At 54.1% G+C, this 19848-nt stretch overlaps 1 protein-coding gene across 1 annotated transcript in view; it reads right to left on the bottom strand.

The window, feature by feature from the left end:
• Positions 1–19848, bottom strand: part of LOC120404793 (zinc finger protein 850-like) — a gene marked incomplete at its 5' end in the record, with an annotated part of 508632 nt that overhangs the window by 145625 nt on the left and 343159 nt on the right. The window lies entirely within an intron of this gene.

Below are 19848 nucleotides of genomic sequence, written 5' to 3'. Positions count from 1 at the left end.
TGCAACTGACCTGAGGACTGCTGGTCCTGTTTTCCTGACCATCAGAGGAAACTCTTCTATGATGAGCACTACCTGGTGCAGGTCTGTAGCGAGGTTGGCTTAGAGGACGTGTTTCTCTGTAGTGGAACCAGTGGGGGGCGGGTGGTAGCCTCCTATTCCTCTGACCCAAGCTAACACCAGCCTCAGAGGGGATACACCTTTCTGCGGGGACAGGCCAGGAGTTGCATTGACTGGATTTACGTGAAGGAGAGCACGTTGACAGCCCAGTGCAGGGTGGTGCCAATGGACTGTTTGGATCACGCAACTCTCACTGTGTGCTCAATGTGGGCAATTCCCTGACTCACAGCAGAGGATATTGGAAGCTGAACATCCAGAGCTTGCAAGATAAAGGAGCAGGATGGCGAGGCCTGGCAGTGTTGGCAGAACGGGAAAGCATCAGAGGGTTATATGGCAACCAGGAGTATTGGTGGGAGTCGGTGGGGGAGGAGCTGGCGGCTTTGTTCTGGTGGTCAGGAAAACAGCAACATTAAAGAAACCAATGGTGCCAAGTCCTGCAGCATTGCCTGTGGGATTTCCACAAGGTCATGCAGGCTGGGGAGCCAGTCAGCATGTGACTGTACGACTGGATCAAACGAAAGCTGGCCGAGTTCCAGGAGATGAGGCTGCAGCTGGCCGATTTGAGTGGGAGCACCGAGTGAAGGGAGGGGCAGCCTCCCCTGACATTTTTGCAGCCTGCAGGGAATGGAGACAAAGCAGGGAGATGCGGGGACTCAGGGCAGGACCCGCGGATCTGATCGTGCAGGACCACAGTCGAGGGAGGAGGAGCGAGAGGGTCCGGCGAGAGGAAGCAGCTAGTGGGAAGCAATAAGTTCAGACTGCAAACCAGCCAGCTGAGAGTCACGGGGGTGTCGAGAAAATGAACTAGCAGCAGGTCCTGTGGTGTAATGGGCAGCACTCAGGACTTTGAATCCTGGAGTCTGAGTTCACATCTCAGTGGGACCTCCTAGAGGTATGTTGCTTTGCTATGAAGCCCTGGAGCAAAATGTGCTTGGCTAGCCTCTCTCGAGGTGAACTAAAGTGAGGCTTTTTCCCTCCTGCTGGGTGACTGATGCCCACTGGAGATAGGTCTTTGGTCTGGCTGGTTCAATGGGCTGGCTGCTATAGGTTGGGGCCGTAGAACTTAACAGTCTGGCTAGAGATTCCTGTGGGTTGACCATATGGTTGTTTCTTGCTGCTTCACCTGATGTCCACAACTTTGGTCCCTGCAGCTGCCACACTCTTCCTCTTGTCCACATGGCATTTAAAGGAAGGAGTGCCAGGGCCAGGCTTCATAGTCAGGGCTAGGCAGGAGGGAGGAAGAGACCCAGGCTGGAGCCCAACTCACCTTTCCTGCTCTGGGCACCTAGAGCAGAGGCAGCTGGTGCTGACAGCTCCAAGGGAAGGCTTAAGAGCCACAGAGCAACCAAGGGCAGGGCAAGAGGAGGGGAGAATCATGTCTATGCGTGGCCAGCAGACAGCCACAAAGACACCCGGCCAGCCTGCTCCCTGCCATGCCAAACCCCCACTGAAGGCCACCCACAGACCAGCATTCGTTCTGCGGCCAGCATCACAAGGTGGCTGTAAAGCAGGGCCAGCCCCCCGGTGGGGCCTCTGACCGTTCCCACTCAAGGGGCTCCTTTTGGCAGTGGGGCAGGAGATATTTCCCCAAGAGGCTTTTTCCCAGCTGCTGAGAAGCACAGAAGTACCCAGTGTTTGCTCTTGCAGTGAAAGGGGTTAATACATTTAGGCGGCCTGGCTAGCTCAGCTGGCAGCACCTCTGGCTCTTACTCTGAAGGTTGAAGTTACAATTCCCTGTCTGGGTGCTTGGGGCTCCTCTTCAACAATACAACACACAATCTGCTTAAGCCCCCACCCAGTAACCTGGGGAAACTAACCCTGGCCACTGGGTGCCTCTAAGATGTGATACTTTCCCCACTCACACGCACTGTGTGTAGAAAAGAAACTTTAATAAAAAGGAGGAAAATCACCTTGCATTAACTTGGGAAAACACCACAATCAGGATTCATAACACAACACTATGAGCAAAACACTCCCCCCCCACCCCAGCGTGCTGGGCAGTGGCCTTTTGCCTCGGGCTCTTAAATCCAGACACCAAAAACTCTTTGGATGTGCTCCTCCCTTCACTGCACCTCACTCACAGCTGCAGTCCTGGGTCAATGAAAACCCAGAATTCGCCTCTCACCTCCCGGGGGGAAAACCCCTTTCTCCTTCCGCTGTCTGGCCACATTGCCGGTCACGTGCCATTCCACCCTGTCACCGCTCTGCTAGCCACCCTCTCTCCTCTGGGATGTCTTGTGGTCCCACCAGGAGCCGGGCAGGCTCCCTAAAAGTAGCGGCCACCAGAGCCCAAACAGTAGCCCCATCCCTTCCACTCCAGGCCACGCCCCTGCACCACCCTTTCTCCCCAAGGCCCCACTCCTACGCTGCTTCCTCCCCCAAGACCCCGCCCCCCGCTCACTGCTCTCCGCCCCCTCCCCACCCTCACTCACCCTTACAGTCATTACAAAGTGGTAAGGCAGAGACCTCCTATTTTTAAAAGTCCTGGGATGTTTTTCCCCCCTGTTCAAGCACCCCTGGGGCCCTGCACTTCTCACAGCTCTCCCTGATTTCAGCTGTTAGTGAGGGAGCCTCACTGCTAGTGCAGACTGTGCAGTTTCTTGTATGAGACACACTGTCCCAAAGCAGGACTAATGCTTAGACCGGTTATCAGTGATTTCAGATCTGTTGGTCTGCAGCAAGACCTACATTGAGTCTTAATCAGCTCTGTTATTACACAGAGAAGAACAAAAGGGTCAAATGGTGCCTGGAATCCTTAAGAAGAATCCACCCCACCAAGTACCAACACTTGTTGCTACCCGCTCTCAACTCCACTGAAAATATTTTGGGGGTCATGCTTTGCCTTTATCAACCCAAGGGTCTGGGAGAATAGTAATTAACAGATGCTCCAGTGGTGCAATTGGTTAGCATACAGTACTTATAGGGCAGTGCTGAGAAGAGCTATGCTGAGGTTGTGAGTTCAAACCTCACTTACAGCAGTGGCTTTCATTAACCAAGTGGTGTCACCCCCTCATTTGGCCCTGTGGAATGTAGCATTTTAGTCCTGGGGACCCTGAGGAGGGGAGGAGTCAAAAATGCCCCCTTCACTTATTACCTCCTCTCCAGAGTGCAGGTCAGAATCTACAATCCTTTCTGCCCCACCAGCCCCTGTACCAGGATCCCTCAAAGCACAGCCTGGAGTCCTGCCCATCCCTGAGCCTGGAGGGAGAGGAGCAAGGTGCTATTGTTAGAGGGCTTTCCCTTTCCCCGCCCACTTCCCTGGTTCTTGTCACGCAGGCAGCAAAAGACCAGAAGTCGGAAGCGCAGACAAAGTGACGTTTACTGGGGTTAGTTTCCAAGGAAGCAGATTCTGAAGCCCTTCTCACCAGTCAGGCTTATCTCTATACACTGATAGAGTCTGTTCCACATTGTTCCCTTCCCAGCTCTGACACCGCAGAGCGTTTACCCCACATCCCTACAGACAATTCTTTCCTGGGTGTCTCGTTGGTGAGTCTTGCCCACATGCTCAGGGTTTAGCTGATCGCCACATTTGGGGTCAGGAAGGAATTTTCCTCCAGGGCAGATTGGCAGAGACCCTGGGGGGGTTTCACCTTCCTCTGCAGCATGGGGCACGGGTCACTTGCTGGAGGATTCTCTGCACCTTGAAGTCTTTAAACGACGAGTTGAGGACTTCAATAGCTCAGACATAGGTCAGGGGGTTGTTACAGGAGTGGCTGGGTGACAGTCTGTGGCTGCGTTGTGTAGGAGGTCGGACTAGACGATCATAATGGTCCCTTCTGACCTTAAAGTCTATGAGCTCTGACACTGCAGTGTTTATCCCACGTCTCCCTTCCCAGCTCTGACACCGCAGAGCCTTGCCTGTGTCCCTGTTCCCCGTTCCCTATTCCCATCCCCCCCATTAGCATGATTCCAATTTCCCCACCCACTTCCTGTCTGACCCCAGTTTATACAGTAATATTCTCAGCTAGACCTTAACCAATCATTGTACTGAAATGTAACTAACCAATTCTAACATATTGTAACAGAATTCTCTAACCAATTATATCCCACTCCCCTAATTAACTTACACCCAGCAAAATTAATTCGGCAGCAGACAGAAACAATTAGAGAACCAGACAGATTGACAATAGAAAAGTGGGGGCCATAAAGATAAAACCTACAGAAATGAGGGTTTCACAACCACAACCATTGAGAAGGGATTTCTTGCCAGACCGGATGTTCTCTTAAGATCTGTTTCTTTATTTGATGGTGATGGGCACTATTGGGACAGGATCGTCTTCCTAACAGCCCAACCCCACCTTACTTCAGTGTGACAGGTTTGGGAGGTGAGGATGTGACCGTTCGCTTCCCAGCTTATGGCTGCCCCTGCTCCTTAGCCAAAGGCCTTAGCCTAGGAACCAGGCCTCAGACTCTCTTAGGGAGAGAAGGCCTAGACACAGGCAGACTGGGATTTTGGTTCTTTGTTTTATACCCCTGTCACTAGCTAAGTGATAAAAATACACCTAAGTTCTTAAAGTCTAGGCCTGTACAGGCAGCCTGAATATCTCTATTCTAACAGCCATCAGTCCCTGTGGAAAAATGATCTATTCAGGGTTGTCTCTAGACATTTTGGTGCCCTACACAGCACCCCCGTCCCCCAGCCCGAGCTGGCAGAGTGGAGCAGGCTGGGGCTAGGTCACTCCACTTCCCGCCGCCCGGTAATTGCGGCGGGAAGTGGAATGATCCGGCTCCAGCCCTCTGCACTCTGCTCCCAGCCTTGGAACTTGGGGTGTGTGTGGGGGGAAATGCCCCACAACACTCACCAGTGGTGCAGCTCGGAGCTGGTGGAGCAGAGCAGGCTGGGGCCAGGTCGTTCCACTTCCCACCGCCTGGTGAGTGCAGGGTGCACCTGATCCCTCCTGCAGTCCACCGGGATGTAGCTCGGGGGAAGGGGCAGACTGGGGCGGGGGGAATGGGATGGAGCAGGGGTGGGAAGAGGCGGAGCAGGGGCAGCTTTCCTGGCCGGCTCAGCCAGCCTGGGGATCGGGCTGGCCACTGGAGCAGTACGGAGCTGCGTAGGGTACCAGGAAAAATGGGGCAATTTGGTGCCTCCACATCCCTTAACCAGGCAGTGTCCCTGTAGTGTGTGCTGTCTTCATAGGTCCTTTCTCAATCTTTCTCATCCTCTTGTCTGGAGTCTCCTGTGTCTCTCTTTTCAAGCACAGACTAACTCTGGCTGTTCAGAGGAGAGGAGGACCATGCCTATGCGTGGCCAGCAGACAGTGACAAAGACCCCTAGCCAGCCTGCTCCCTGCCATGCCAAACACCCACTGAAGGCGGCCAACATCAGAAGACGGTAGGAAAGCAGGGCCAGCCCCCCCCCCCCCCGGTGGGGCCTCTAACCATTCCCACTCTCCGTGGTCACTTTTGTAGTGGGGCTGGATATTTTACCCCAAGAGGCTTTTCCCCAGCTGGCGAGAAGCAGAGAAACACCCAGGCTCCCAAGGTGCTATTTAGCAAACCCCCTCGAGCACAGGGACAGGTGCACATTTGGAAGAGGGAAACTGCTCTACATGCTAGCCCAGGCAGCCGTCCATTTTCTTTGGCAAGTCAGGAATGGCAAAGGCTAGACTGGAAGCACCTGGGGCTCATGTCCCAGCCTTTGTGGTGCCCAACCCCCAACTCCTTCCTGGGGCTCTTGCTGAAGCCAGAGCATTGGCCTGAGTGGCCAAGAAGAAGTTCCAGCCTTGAAGGAAGCAGGACTTTCAGAACAATGGTAAAACTGCACAAGCACAATCACAAAGGGACTTGACCCCTCAATCACCTGATCCAAAGTCAGATGCCTTATCCATTAGGCCACATGGTCACATAAAAAAAAACTCTCCAAGTACTTCTTTGGAGAAGACGGACACTGTGTTTCTCAGACTCAGGTCATCTGCTGAGGGGGGCTGAGACTCTCTGGGCACAAGAAGTTGAGTTCCCAGTGACATGTGAGACTTAATTCTATGGGGCCAGGTGCAGGACTTTGGCAGGGAGGCTTAGGCATGGGGGATTGAGGTGCAGCGGATGGACCGGCTGTCTAGGTGTGGAGATTTAGTCGCACTGAGGCACAGGAGGGAGGAGGAGGAGGAATCCTGCTGATGGTCAGTGGCTGTGCAGAAAAAAGGGTGTTGATTCCCCCATCCTAAATGGGCTGGTTGGCTTGACCCTTCTCCCCTTTGCGGAACGTGGTGGGGACTGCAGCTCGCCCCTTGTGGGGCAGGAAGTCACAGGTGCAGGGTGCTGGGCTCCGATGCACCTGGAAAGCAGCTCCGGTGGGGTGGGGTGGGGCGGGGCAGGGCAGGGCAGGGCCTGTGGTTTACATTCTGCATTGCCTAGTGCTGGGCCATTGCACAATCCCCAGTCACGCCGCACAGCACACCCCAAGAGGCGGTGGGGGGGCAAGCAGATGATCCAGCATGAGGAGGGAGAGGAAATGTGGTTGGGGGGAGGAAAGGTCTTGGGCTGCACTGGGGGAGTGCAGAGCAGGGGTGACACCCCAGAAACCTGAAGCAAAGGGATGGACAGGTGGGCTGGGTGGATAGATGAGGCAGCAAGCCTAAAAGGGGAGTGGGTCTAATGGTCATAGCAGGGTGGGGGTTGGGTTCTATCCCTGGCTCTGGGAGCAGAGGGGGGTCTAGAGGTGAGAGCAGGGGGACTGGGAGCCAAAACTCCTGGGTTCCATAGTGGCAACTGTTTTTTCCTGTGTCTCCCTCCCTAGAGATCCCAGCCCCCTAGCAGAATCTGACTGGGGGAGGGGGTTGCCCTGCCACTCCAGACTCGTGATTCGAACCCCTCCCCCCACGGGCTCTGACATCATGGAATCTCCCCCCCCCAAGTCAGAAAGTAGGAGCCCCTCCCCACATGTGGAGGAAGCTAGTGAGTTTCTTGGGGGTCTCTGGCGGAGGTGACAGCACCCACCAGACACCCACTGATGGTTGCAAGGAGACCCCCCTACACAGCCCCCTGCTACGAGGGGCTGGGGGCACCCAGCCAGGGTCAGGAGGTGAGATGGGGTCGCAGTGGCAGGAAGGGGGCAGAGCTGGGGGTGGTGCCAGGTCGTTGCTGGCTACACGGGAAAAACACACTGCTCCATTACGTATTTCCCAAGGTTATGGCTGAATACAGGGTTTGGAATGACTTGAGGGAAATATTTTGTTTCCAAACAGACTCCATATACCAAATGATGGTGCTAATATGCTCCCCCTGCGCCCCTCCCCCATTACTCCAGGATCCAAGCATCTTCCTAATTTGCAGGGTAGTTCTCCTCCCAGGCTCGTGCGAGGGCGGGAAGCACCACCAGCCCCATTTCCTGCATGGGAGAACTGAGGCCCAGAGAGGCTGAGTGATGTGCCCAAGGACACCCGGGAAGTCGGTGGCAGAGCAAAGCATGTTTCTGCCTCTCCCCTCCCGGGTCTGGCCTGCTCCTGGGTCACTGGGTGGTGCAGGGGCGGGAACTTGGGGGGAGGGGCAATATGAGGGTGGGGGTGGGTCCTTGGGGAAAGGGTGCAGGGGAGGGGTGTATTGGGGAGGGGCAATGCGGGAGTGGGGATTCGGGGGAAGGGGCAGAGTGAGGGTGGGGTATTGGGGAAAAGGGGCAATGCGAGGGCGGTGCCTTGGAGGAAGGGGCAGGGCAGGACTTTAGGGAAACGGCCAGGGATTAGGGGGAAGAGGCCATGTGAGGCGGGGAACTCGGGGGTAGGGGCAGCGTGAGGGCAGGACCTCAGGGGAAGGGGTGGGCAGGGGCAGGTCTTTGGGGGAACGGGCGGAGCGAGGGGGGGCTCGGGGAATGAGGAGGATTAATTCAGTTCAGTGGCAGCTTTGTCTGTGGGTGACACTGTTACTGCAGTGGGTGTTTAAAGCCGGGCTCACCCGAGGGAGGAGGAAGGGGCTGGGTGGTGGGGACAGCGGGAGTTAGGGGAGCTGAGAAGTAGCCGGTTACAAGGCTCATCAGACACACACAGAAACCAGCTCACACCTGGAGGCGGGGCGGGGGTTACAGCCCCAGCAAACAAGGGGCGCTGGGAACATCCCCGCAGTGCAGACAAATGAATAAAGTCACCGGAAGGAGACAGACCCGGCACTAAACTGCCCCGCACAGACCTGCCCCTCGCCAGGGCCGGCGGCGCCTCGGGCGCCAGGGTTTGGGGGGCGGCAGGAGCTGCGGCCGCCCCGGTCCTCGCCCCTCCCCCGCCCCGATCAGCTGCTTTGTGCAGGGGGCGAAGCGGCGCAGAACGTTCCTCGCGGGCAGTTTAATACACTGCACGGGGAGGCGGGGCGGGGATGAGGAGTTGGGGGGGAGGTGTCAGGTTGACCCAGGGACCCGCCCTTACCTGGGCTCGAGAGGACGGGACGCCCCGGTGCAGGCTGGGAGTTGTAGTTCCTGGCTCTTCTCAGAGCGGAAGTGACGGCCCGGTTTTTCAGACAACGCGCCCCCTCCCAGTGCACAGTGGGTAGCGTAGTTCTCCATGTCACACGCGGCCTTCTATTGGAGGAGGGCCCTATGGTCGTCGCCGCCGCGCCTCTCCCCGCTCCCTGATTGGCGGAGAGAGCGCGGGACAGAGACTCGGCGCGTGAGGTGAGGCCCCGGTTCCCTCGCCCCGAGGCTTCGCTGCCCTCCCCCCCGTCCCGGGCGCGCGCTGCGGCCGTTGAGATTCGAATCCCGCTCGCGGCCGGGGGTGCCTCAGCCCCGGGGAGCCGGCGGGGGGTTGCGCGGCTCAGTCCCCGCGGGCGGCACCAGTGGGACTCCGCCCGGCGCTGCTGGGCGCGGGCTCGGGGCAGCCGGCGGCCGGGGCCAGGCGCGCGGCGCGGGGCCGGTCCGAGGAGCGCTGAGGCGGGACGGTGAGTGGCGGCTCCGCACGGGCCAGGGGCTCAGACACCCAGTTCCAGGCGCCAGGCTGCGCCCCTGCCCCGGGAGCAGCCCGGGCCCGTGGGAGCCGGGCTGGGGCCACAGGGCAGAGGCAGCGCGGAGTGAAAGGGCTTCACCCCCCACCCCAGCTGGGCCTGGGGGGCAGCAGCATGTGGGCGGGGGGGGGGGCTGAGCTGCCTGGGAGCAGCCCCACGAGCGGCAGCCTGGGGCCGTGGGGCCGAGCGATGTCCCATCCCGTGTGCGCAGGGGCCGAGGGGCAGAATCAGTCTGTGAGTTGTCCGGCAGTTCAGGGGCTGCAGCCTCTTCACACACACAGTCACTTTGTGAACTTCAGAGCAGCCCAGGATCTGCCGTGGCCCTTCCCCAAGGCCCCGCTCACGCCATCCCCCTTCCTCCGTTGCTCGCTCTCCCCCACCCTCACTCACTTTCACCAGGCGGGAGGGGTGCAGGCTCTGGGCTGGATTAACATGGGGGCAAATAAAATCAGGACATGTCCCTGTGGGGAGGGGGTTTCAGTTGTTGCTAAAGGTGGGGAGAGCCCTCAGTCTCTGATTGTGTGTGTGTGACTCTCTCCTCAGGATATTGGGGTTGAGTTTCCTGGGTGAGACGCTGCTGATTCAGAAAAGGATTAGACACTTATATGGACAATATCATCCAAACTTTGCTGGTATACAAAATGTAGAAGGGATATAAATCCTCATGCTTCAGGATATAAGCCTACCACTAACTGATAGGGGTCAGGAAGAAACTTCTCCTATGGGCAGGTTAATCCATAATTGTTTGGTAGGGGGTTTCTCAGACTTTCCTCTGAGGCAGCTGGGCCTGTGACTAGCCCTGAAAAATAGATCATTGGTGGGCCTTTATATTATGGGGCTGATCATTTTTTGTTTTACGGTAGTGTTTAGATGTTCCAACCAAAATTCAGGGTCCCATTACAAAAACATAGTAAGAGATTGTCCCGTGCCTCAAATACAATCTAAACAAATAGACAAGATAGGCAAACAGTAGGATAAAGTATTATTAACGTCCATTTATGAAGGACCAGATTTGCAAAGGTATTTAGGTGCTTAAGATGCAAACAGATGCTTAAAGGTGCTTTTGAAAATTGCACCAGCAGGTTAGGTGCATAACTCCTATTGAAATCGGTGGGTGTTAGGCGCCAAACCTAACTTAAGCACTACTGGTCTATTTCCCATTCCAATTTTCACCAAAACCAATACCGTTCTGCTCACTGATGCCTAGAATATTCCTGGAATTTTGGAATTGATTGGATGTGGTGTTCACAAGTTCATGTTACAAACAGAGAAATGCTATCAAGTAGAGTGAAGAACTCACATTACTCAGTAAACAAGTTTTCAAATGTTTTCCTCACACAGATCACTTCAGATAAAGAATATTTCTTCTCCCAACCCACCCTGCCTCACACCTACAGTACCCTATAGCAACAAGAGAGCTTAGTGACATGAAAAAGTAATTTTAGGACAAGATTAAGGGCATGGGTGCAAACCAAGTGGTTTAAAAGTGATGGGTGCAGTCAGTCATTACATGATGATGTACACAGTCTGTGACATCACACTCCATTGCCAAGGAAACAATAGTGACATCTCGTGCAGAGAAGTGTAAACAAGAAGCGGGCAGCATTATCTTCTGCAAATATAAACAACTTGTTTGTCTGAGTGATTGGCTGAATAAGATATTATATTATGCCCATAACATCACAGGCCATAGATGGTCAAAACACCTGGCTTTATGGTCACCGCTGTGGTGATGGCACTTTCACATCACTGGTATCTGATAGCCATAGATGGTCAAACCTTTTGGGATTTTTCCTTATATGGATACTCAGAGCCACAAGTAGGTGACCCATCTCAGGCGAGTAATAAAGAGATTGTGTGACACGCCAGCCAGCCTCTGCCTATAAAGGCTGGAGCTGCCACCTGCCAATTCAGCTCACAAGCTCCAGAAATCCCAACAAGAAGAGGCTGGCTGCCTCCTGTAGGCAAGACTTGAAAGCCAGACACCTAGCGTGATGGAAACAAATAGAAGGTGCAGAAGCTGTGACAGGTTAGATCACAGACTGCTCACTTAAAGAATCAGAAGGGAGACATTCCTGTTCCAACACCATTGTCTTCCCAACCAGCTGGCCAAACACAGCCGCTTGGTTATAGAGCTGCTCAACTTTCTTAACAGCTCTTACTCCATCTGAGACCTTTTCAAAGCTATCCACACTGGCTCTTTCAAAAGGAAAGTCGGTGGATTTTTACATATCTTCCTAACCAGTCTTTAAAGGGTTAAGTCAGTCTGTGAGTTAATTAACTCTTTCTGGCCCTGTCGCCTTCCAATGAGATATTATATTACACCCATAACGTCACAGGCCATATATGGTCAAAACAGCCACTGGGCCTGGGGTACTCAGCTGGGGCCAGGAAGGGGCCGACGAAACCAGGCCGGAGGGAGCCGCTCCGTCAGGAACGGACTGGAGGGAGCTGCTCGGCTGGGCTGGGCCTTGCCATGCCTCCCTGGAGCCCTCCTCACGCTCCTTTCCCCTGGTAAAGCCTTTGTTCCAGCTCAGGTGGTAGCTAGTGGATTTCTCATGATGGCTGCCCCATTTGTTCTCTTCCACCCAGATACAGATACAAAAGTGATAAATTTATACAAATAGGATGACCACACTCAGTAGATTATAAGCGTTGTAATGATACCTTACAAGAGACCTTTTGCATGAAGCATATTGCAGTTACATTATATTCACACTCATTAGCATATTTTTATAAAATCATATAGAATGGAACATGACAACCGCGAAGACGACGACAGCGGAGACACCTCCGAAGAAATGCCCTAGAGCCTTTGGGCCATCACGCTTCAGGAATGTGCGTGAGGTACTAGGAGACCTGGAGATGGGGGGTGTCCTGCTGGTCGTAGGTCAGTGTTCTAAACCCCCAGTTGCTAGGCTGGCAATAAAACATTGTCTTGTTTTCACAGCCACTTTCGATCTCCTGGCTTCTACCCCTTACCCTGCTGGCAGGGCATTGTGCAGCACCCTTTCCAGCCCACCTGGGTGCAGAAGATCGAGGAAGAGAGCATGTGCCAGCCAGCTCCATCCCATCTAGAGCAAGTGAGTGGAGGTCTCCAGAGCCATCGCCAGTGTGGTGGGAATGGCCCAGCAATAGGGCTCCCAGTCCTTCCCTTGCAGGAGATTGTTCCCAACGTCGAGAGTCTTTGGGGAGGGCAGAACCTGCCAGGTGCTGAACACCCACAACCGCAAGCAGTGAAATCAGTGGGAACTGAGGGCGACTCCTCCCTCCCAGGATTGGCACCTTGTGAACGAACTTTCGTTGAGGACTATCCGGGTTCTGCTCTTTCTCTGGCCTGGGAGGGAGCGGGGCCTACTGGGGTGGAGGGAGCTGCTTGTCCAAACTAACGGAGAGCCCCATTGCTCTGAAAGAACAAGACTCTCCCAGTTTCACAGGGCCCTATTGGGAGCAGCCTGTGCTGTGAGCTGCTGCCAGTGCGTGTGGACGGCAGCCCCCCTGCCCTGGGGTGGAGTGTGTGGTGAGGAGGAATTGCCTCAGCAGAGGGGACGTGGGCAGGAGAGCAGGCAGGCCCGTTAATGAGAGGCTGCCTTGAGCCCAGACTCATGGTTGCTCCCCACTCAGTTCCAGGATGGAGCGGTTGAAGCGGATGCTGAGGAGGAAGGCTGGGCAGGTGGCTCTGGAGCCAGTAGGGAGCAGCGTCCATCTTGCCCAGGAGGAGAGTGGCCCCTCTGTCCCCGCGGGCGGGGAAGAGGCCAGTGGGCAGGCAAAGTGGAGAAGCTCCCTGACCTTCTGGAGGAAGAGAAAAACACCAGCTCCTTTAGCAGGCCCTGAGGCACCTTTTGGTCCCAAATGGAGGTGGCCCCGGGTGATGCTATGTAGGAGGGACCCAGGCGAGGGCAGGAGCCGGGCAAGGTGGCTCTGTGGCTTCCTTTCCAAGAAGCACAGGAGCCAGGAGCCCAGCGCCAGGGCCCAGCAGGAGCCATTCACCAGCCTGGCCACCGAGGAGCCCCCAGCCAGCCCAGAGCAGGAGCTGGGCAGCTCCGGCATGGGGACCAGCAGCTCTGCCTACTCCCGAGGGGCCAGCACCTCCTCTGTGGGGTCTGACAGCCCTGAGGCTGAAGGCTCCCTCTGTGCAGGTGAGGGGAGATCTGGGGGACAGGAGGAAGGACAGGGGCAGTAGGGGACTAGTAACACCCTGTGCCCATTGGGTCACCAAGGCGCCAGGACTGAGCCACGGGAGCCCCACTAACACCAGTGGGGGTGGCACAGCCACACCCTGTGGCAGGAGATGCTGGGCAGAGTCCGGGGAGCTCCAGCCTTCCCTGATGATGTTGGGGGGGGGGGGGCTGACGGCCACAGGGCCCTGAGGATGATGGGCCTGAGGTTGTCTCTGGGAGGGGCAGGGTGGGGCCCTCTATGCCATGGGGTTTCTTGTTGAGGATGGGGGACATTGAGCCATTTCTCTACACTGCATCCCCCAGTGGCAGCATAGATTATCCTTTCTCCTTCTCTCCCTGGTGCAGAGACCCCCAGTGCCCAGCAGGAGTGGGCTGAGGAGGAGGAGGAAGAAGAGAAGGAGGAGGTGTCCCTTGAACAAGACAGCATCAGGGTCATCCAGGAGCACCTCCAGGGCAGAGCTGAGGTACAAAAATCTTACAGCTGCGCTGCCCCTGAGTCTGCCCTGCCCCTTCTTCCATCCCCACCCACACAGGGGGATCTTGTCCCAGAGAATCCATCACCCCCAATGTGGGGAACTTCTCCCTTGTTACCTGGCACCCCGAAGTGGGGGCATTTGTCTCACGCAGGCCAAGGTGTCCGCTCCCCGCAGACACTGTCCCAGTTACAACCCCAGTCTGTGCAGGGCGACACTGGTTTTGGGAAGCGGAGCGGCTTTCCCTGTCCAACTCCATGGGGTTCCTGAGCCATGGAGCTGGTGTAGGTGGGTTGGGGAGGTCCCTACCTATCTCTCTCTCTCTCTCCCCACCCCACTCCTAGTTGATGGCCAAACAGCTCCGCTTCCTCCATACTGTCCCACGTCTGTGCGTCTTGGCACAGCAGCAGGGGCTGAACACTCTGGAGCCTCACTTCTCCAAAGCGGCCCTCGTGGAGAGCATTGCGGTGAGTGGGACCCCGTGTCTGGCCCCTGGGGCGAGGGACCCAGAAATGGGAGGAAGAGTTGGTGGCGCCAGAGGGGGAAGCAGAGGACAGTGGTTCCTGTGGCTGAGGGCTGGGGAGCAGGGAAGGGAGAGCTGCTGACACCAATCGGGAGCTGGCAGTGGGGGAATTGTAAGGCGGGAGGGGAGGGGGAAGGAAGTTTGATGGATGGGAGGAATGGAGGGCCCAGCTGGTTCGGGGTGGGGGTGACACTGGCTGTTTCTGCAGAGCACTTTGGCCTCCTCCCTGGGAAGTGCCTGTGGGGCCTGAGTCTCACATGCAATTTTATCTTCTTGGGGTCTCTCAGGAGCTGATTGAAAATCTGCCCCTGGTGCCAGAGCCAACCTCCATCATCTCCAGCTCCATGGCCGCAGTTTGCAGGCTCAGGTACCAGGACCGTCCCATCCAGCTGCCCTAACCCTGGTGCTGATCGGGTCTGGAGCCGGGAGTCCCAGATCTTCTCCGGCCTAGATTACCCCCAGTTGTGGCTGTTCACATTCCCCAGCAGAGGAGGCGGGAACATCCCCCCCTTTCCTGGCTGGGGGGTGATTTCACTCCAGTAACGTTTGAGTGGCTGTAGGGAGGGGATCACTGCGGGGGAGGGGGTCATGTCCATGGCAGTGCCAGCGCCACTCCGGTGCCACCAAGGATAACACGGGCTCCTCTCTCCCCACAGCAAACTGAAGCCGCTGCTTGCCCTGGAGCTGGAATCATGCCTCCTGTGGGCTTTTCTTTACACCATCTTCATGATGGGCACTGGGCAGGATACCACCCACTTCCAGGTAGGTCACGATCCTACTTCCCTGTCCCAGGAGCAGGAGCCGCCTCTGGTCCCTGCTCCCTCGGTTTGATGGAGCCCCTGAGAATAGGGGAGGGGTGAGCAGAGCTTGGAACAGGCCCGAGACTAACTGGCAGGGAGGGCCCCTTCCCTCCAGGGGGGATTGTGTTACCCCTCTGTGGCTGATCCCAGCCTTCCCTCTTCTCATTCTGTGCTCTGCTGCCTGGACTCTCCCAGGGATCCTTCCTCCCACCCATTGCAGTTTGGCTGGTCCCTAGTCTGCTGGGTACCAGGCCCTACACAGAGAACTGCTAAGGGCAAGGATTGAGGAGCCAGCAGGCATCCGGCTGTGAACTCTTGCTAAGTGTCCTTGGAGTGATGTGAATGGGAGAGGCCAAGATGTGCCTTTTGGGTCTGGCCAGGGCTCCCAGAGAACGCCCCCGGTCCCGTGACTGGTGTAGCCCCATGTCCCATGACTGACGGGTGTTCCCGCTTCTTGCAGACTCTGCACAACACCTATTTACAGAGCCTGGACGCCATGGTCAGGTGCCTGCTCACCGAGACCCCCACCCCAGACAAGCTGCAGCACCTCTTGGAGGTGAGTAGAATGGGCTGGTCTGGGGTGGAATTTCCCCTTAACCCCGTCAGAGGGCTGCAAAGGAGAGACTAGAAGAGTCCCGTTTCCATTGTGTCCTCCCAGCTTGGACCCAAGCAGCCCCACTTTTCCAGAGCTGTCAGTGCAGTGCAATGTTGGGACCCTTACGCCTCCTGGGGCGGGGGCGCAGGGGAGCAGAGGGAAGGAGCTGGGACTGTCAGCCAGAGCTCTGCATGGTGGCATTAAGCACTAACAGTGAAAACCAGGCCTGGCTGGGGCCTGAGAGACTGAAACCCACCCCTGTGAGATGCAGGACATGAGACTCTGAGAAAAGTCACTGGCTCCTTTCTAGGGAGAACCTGAGATACAGGAGGAGCCTCAGGGAATCAGCTCTTCTGTCCTAGGGACCCTGCAGTTCCTGGAGGGATTGTCCTCATGGCCACTCCATCCATCCTACCAAGGCTTTTGCAGCTGGGGTCTGGGGTCGAGGACATGTGCCTTGATCCTGACGTGCTGTTCATGGATCAGAGCACATGATCTGAGGGTTCAGAGCAAATAGACCAGCCCCAAGACCGACCATTGTCCCAGCCTGGTGAGACAATGACAGCTAGTGCCCAGTGGAGGACAGGGCCAAACAGCTTGGCTTCCTCCATGCTGTCCCACGTCTGTGCTTCTTGGCACAGCAGCAGGGGCTGGACACTCTGGAGCTCCATTTCTCCAAAGTGGCCATGCCCTCAGGGGCTCATTCACCTGCACATCTACCAAAGTGATATATGCCATCATGTGCCAGCAATGCCCCTCTGCCATGTACATTGGCCAAACCGGACAGTCTCTATGCAAAAGAATAAATGGACACAAATCTGACATCAGGAATCATAACATTCAAAAACCAGTAGGAGAACACTTCAACCTCTCTAACCACTCAGTGACAGACTTGAAGGTGGCAATTTTGCAACAAAAAAACTTCAAAAACAGACTCCAAAGAGAGACTGCTGAACTTGAATATGCAAATTGGATACAATTAACTTAGTTTTAAACAGAGACTGGGAATGGTTGGGTCATTACACTAATTGAATCTATTTCTCCATGTTAAGTATCCTCACACCTTCTATGGGTCATCTCGATTATCACTTCAAAGGTTTTTTTCTCCTGCTGATGATAGCTCATCTCAATTGATTGGTCTCTTACAGTTGGTATAGCTACTTCCACCTTTTCATGGTCTCTGTATGTATAAATATCTTCTTTCTGTATGTTCCATTCTATGCATCCGCTGAAGTGAGCTGTTGGCCAGTGAGTGGCCCATCGAATGGACACTTAATTCACAATGGACCATGGGAGGCGCCCATCTACGCTGAACGGACTTTTCTGTGAACGTTCCATCTGACGTATCCTGCAAAGTATCCATCCTGCAATGACTGAGCAAAATGGGGACTTACCCATGTGACTCCAAGCTCCCATTTTTCACCTGTGATTTTCCACTAGCTGTGCTGACGACTTTGAAACAACGAGTTTCCCTCCACATGGCAGAAGTTAAAAGAGGCACTGGAAACATCTCCACTGTGCCTCTATCCTGCTCAAACCTCTGGACTATGGACTTATACTAATGGGAGCATCTAACCAAGGGAGAGGAACTTCCAGTGATTTGGAAGCACCCAAAGACTTATCAAGCCAGCAGTTTATTCCATCACTGCTATAATCCTGAACCAAGAACTTTGCAATTATTGTATTTGATTCCTTTAACCAATTTTAATTCTCACCTTTCTTTCTTTTTATAAATAAACCTTTAGCATTTAGATACTGAAGGATTGGTATCAACGTGATTTTGGGGAAATATCTAAGTTATATATTGACCTGTGTGGGTGGCTGGTCCTGTGGGATCAGAATAGCCTCTTAGTTGAAGACATTGATTTTAAAGAACCACTCATTTCTCAGTCTAGTGTTTTCGGTGGTAATACAAGGACTGGAATTCCCAAGGAAACTGCTTTCATGACTTCTTGTTAGCTGGTGTGGTGAAGCAGAAGTTTCCTTTGCAGGTTGAAGAGGAAAGGATGGACATTACTCATCTAATCGTAACCACATTGAGATGCTGAAGGGAGCAGAGCGAGGATTTGCTACTAGCAGTAATCCAGCCCAATGGGGAGAAGTTAAATATAAAGAAGAGGGTCATGTGGAGAACAGGGTTTGCTCTCAGAGCCTTGGAGAAAAAAGAAATCTGCCACTTTTTCTCTGTGAACTCAATTTGCTTTTCTTGTTCCTTTCCCTTACAGTAAAGATACAGAGAATGGAAGTGGTTAAACTTCTCCCGAGGCAATGAATCACTTGGCTTGGTTTCCTCTCACCATTGCCAGTGCAGACAGGAGGGACAGGATTTGTTTTAAACGAGTCATGGACAGTGGATATTTTCATTGTTTTCTTTCTAAGCATTTAGCTCAGGGGTCAGCCTCACAGCCCAGTTAGTACTGAGGGAGAAGTATTAATTAAAGGGCAAAACCCTTCCTTAATGCAGAGTTAAGATTGGCTGGTGCAATATCAGCCCCTTGCAGAACCTCTGCAGCCGCAAAACTCAAACTTCTGAAAAGCAGGAGATGCAGTTACAGTTGCCTGCACCACCTTCATCCTGTCCTCTGTCAGCAGCATCCCTTTAACACACACACCTTTACTCTACCAACACCCTACTGGCTGAAATCTACAAACTGTTCACTACCTTTTACAGCCCTTCCAACCAGAGCTCCAACCCCATCTTGGCCTGACGAGGCCCAACCCCTGGGCAAACCAGACTGGGGTAAGGATTGGGCAGGGCCATGAGAGTGACTGCAGAGCAAGACCCCTGACCCCTACTCAGATCAGCCCCACCTCACTGATCTCTCCTCACTCGGACACACTGTACCCCTCCCCAAATTCCTGAAAGCCTGGGTAGGGGAGCTTATTTTCCCTTGTGATGGTCTGAGCTCTCCCCACCCGGCCACAGCTGGAGCTAAGATAGATGCCCCCTCCATTGCTCCCCTTTGGGAAACACAGTGTTAATTTAGACGAATCTGATAAGACTCAGACGTGGAGTGGCTGATCTCCACTCACATTCTCCACAGTTCCAGCCCCTGTTGCTTATTGAAAGAAATGACTCAATATCCCAGTTTCATGTTTTATTAACATGAACAAATAAAACCAAGAACATACATCGCTAAGGCTAAATGACTATAAATACTACACAGCTAACGAAGGGTTAAACAAGCTAATGCGGTCTTGGGATGCATTAGGCGAGGTATTTCTAGTAGAGATAAGGAGGTGCTAGTCCCGTTATACAAGGCATTGGTGAGACCTCATTTGGAGTACTGTGTGCAGTTTTGGTCTCCCATGTTTAAGAAGGATGAATTCAAGCTGGAATGGGTACAAAGAAGGGCCACTAGAATGATCCAAGGAATGGAAAGCCTGTCATATGAAAGGAGACTTGAGGAGCTCGGTTTGTTTTCCTTAACCAAAAGAAGGTTGAGAAGAGATATGATTGCTCTCTTTAAATATATCAGACGGATAAATACCAGGGAGGGAGAGGAATTATTTCAGCTCAGTACTAATGTGGACACGAGAACAAATGGATATAAATTGGCAGTCACGAAGTTTAGGCTTGAAATTAGACGAAGGTTTCTAACCATCAGGAGAGTGAAATTCTGGAACAGCCTACCAAGGGAAACAGTGGGGGCGAAGGACCTCTCTGGCTTTAAGATTAAGCTTGATAAGTTTATGGAGGGAATGGTTTGATAGGATAACGTGATTTAGTCAATAACATGCCACCACTGGTAATTAGTACCGAGGGTCAATGTTGGGATATTGAAAGTCTTTTTCCTGAGTGTCTGGCTGGAGAGTCTTGCCCGCATGCTCGGGGTTCAGCTGATCGCCCTATTTGGGGTCGGGAAGGAATTTTCCTCCAGGGTAGATTGGTAGTGGCCCTGGAGGTTTTTTGCCTTCCTCCGCAGCATGGGGCAGGGGTCGCTTGCTGAAGGATTATCTGCTACTTGAAGTCTTTAAATCAGGATTTGGGGACTTCAACAGCTGAGTCAAGGGAGAGAATTATTTCAGGAATGGGTGGGTCAGCTTTTGTGGCCTGCATCTTGCAGGAGGTCAGACTAGATGATCATAATGGTCCCTTCTGATCTTAAGTTCTATGATTCTATGAAACAATACAGTGATAAAGTTCAGGTCAAATCAGTAAATCAACAAGTTAACTAGGATATTGCGTTGGAATCAAGTCGTCAATTTAGTCAAACCATCAGATGAATACAGCAGA

Source organism: Mauremys reevesii, linkage group 4 (genome assembly GCF_016161935.1).
Source record: "Mauremys reevesii isolate NIE-2019 linkage group 4, ASM1616193v1, whole genome shotgun sequence".
NCBI lineage: Eukaryota > Metazoa > Chordata > Testudines > Geoemydidae > Mauremys > Mauremys reevesii.
This window is presented reverse-complemented; position numbering and strand designations above follow the sequence as displayed.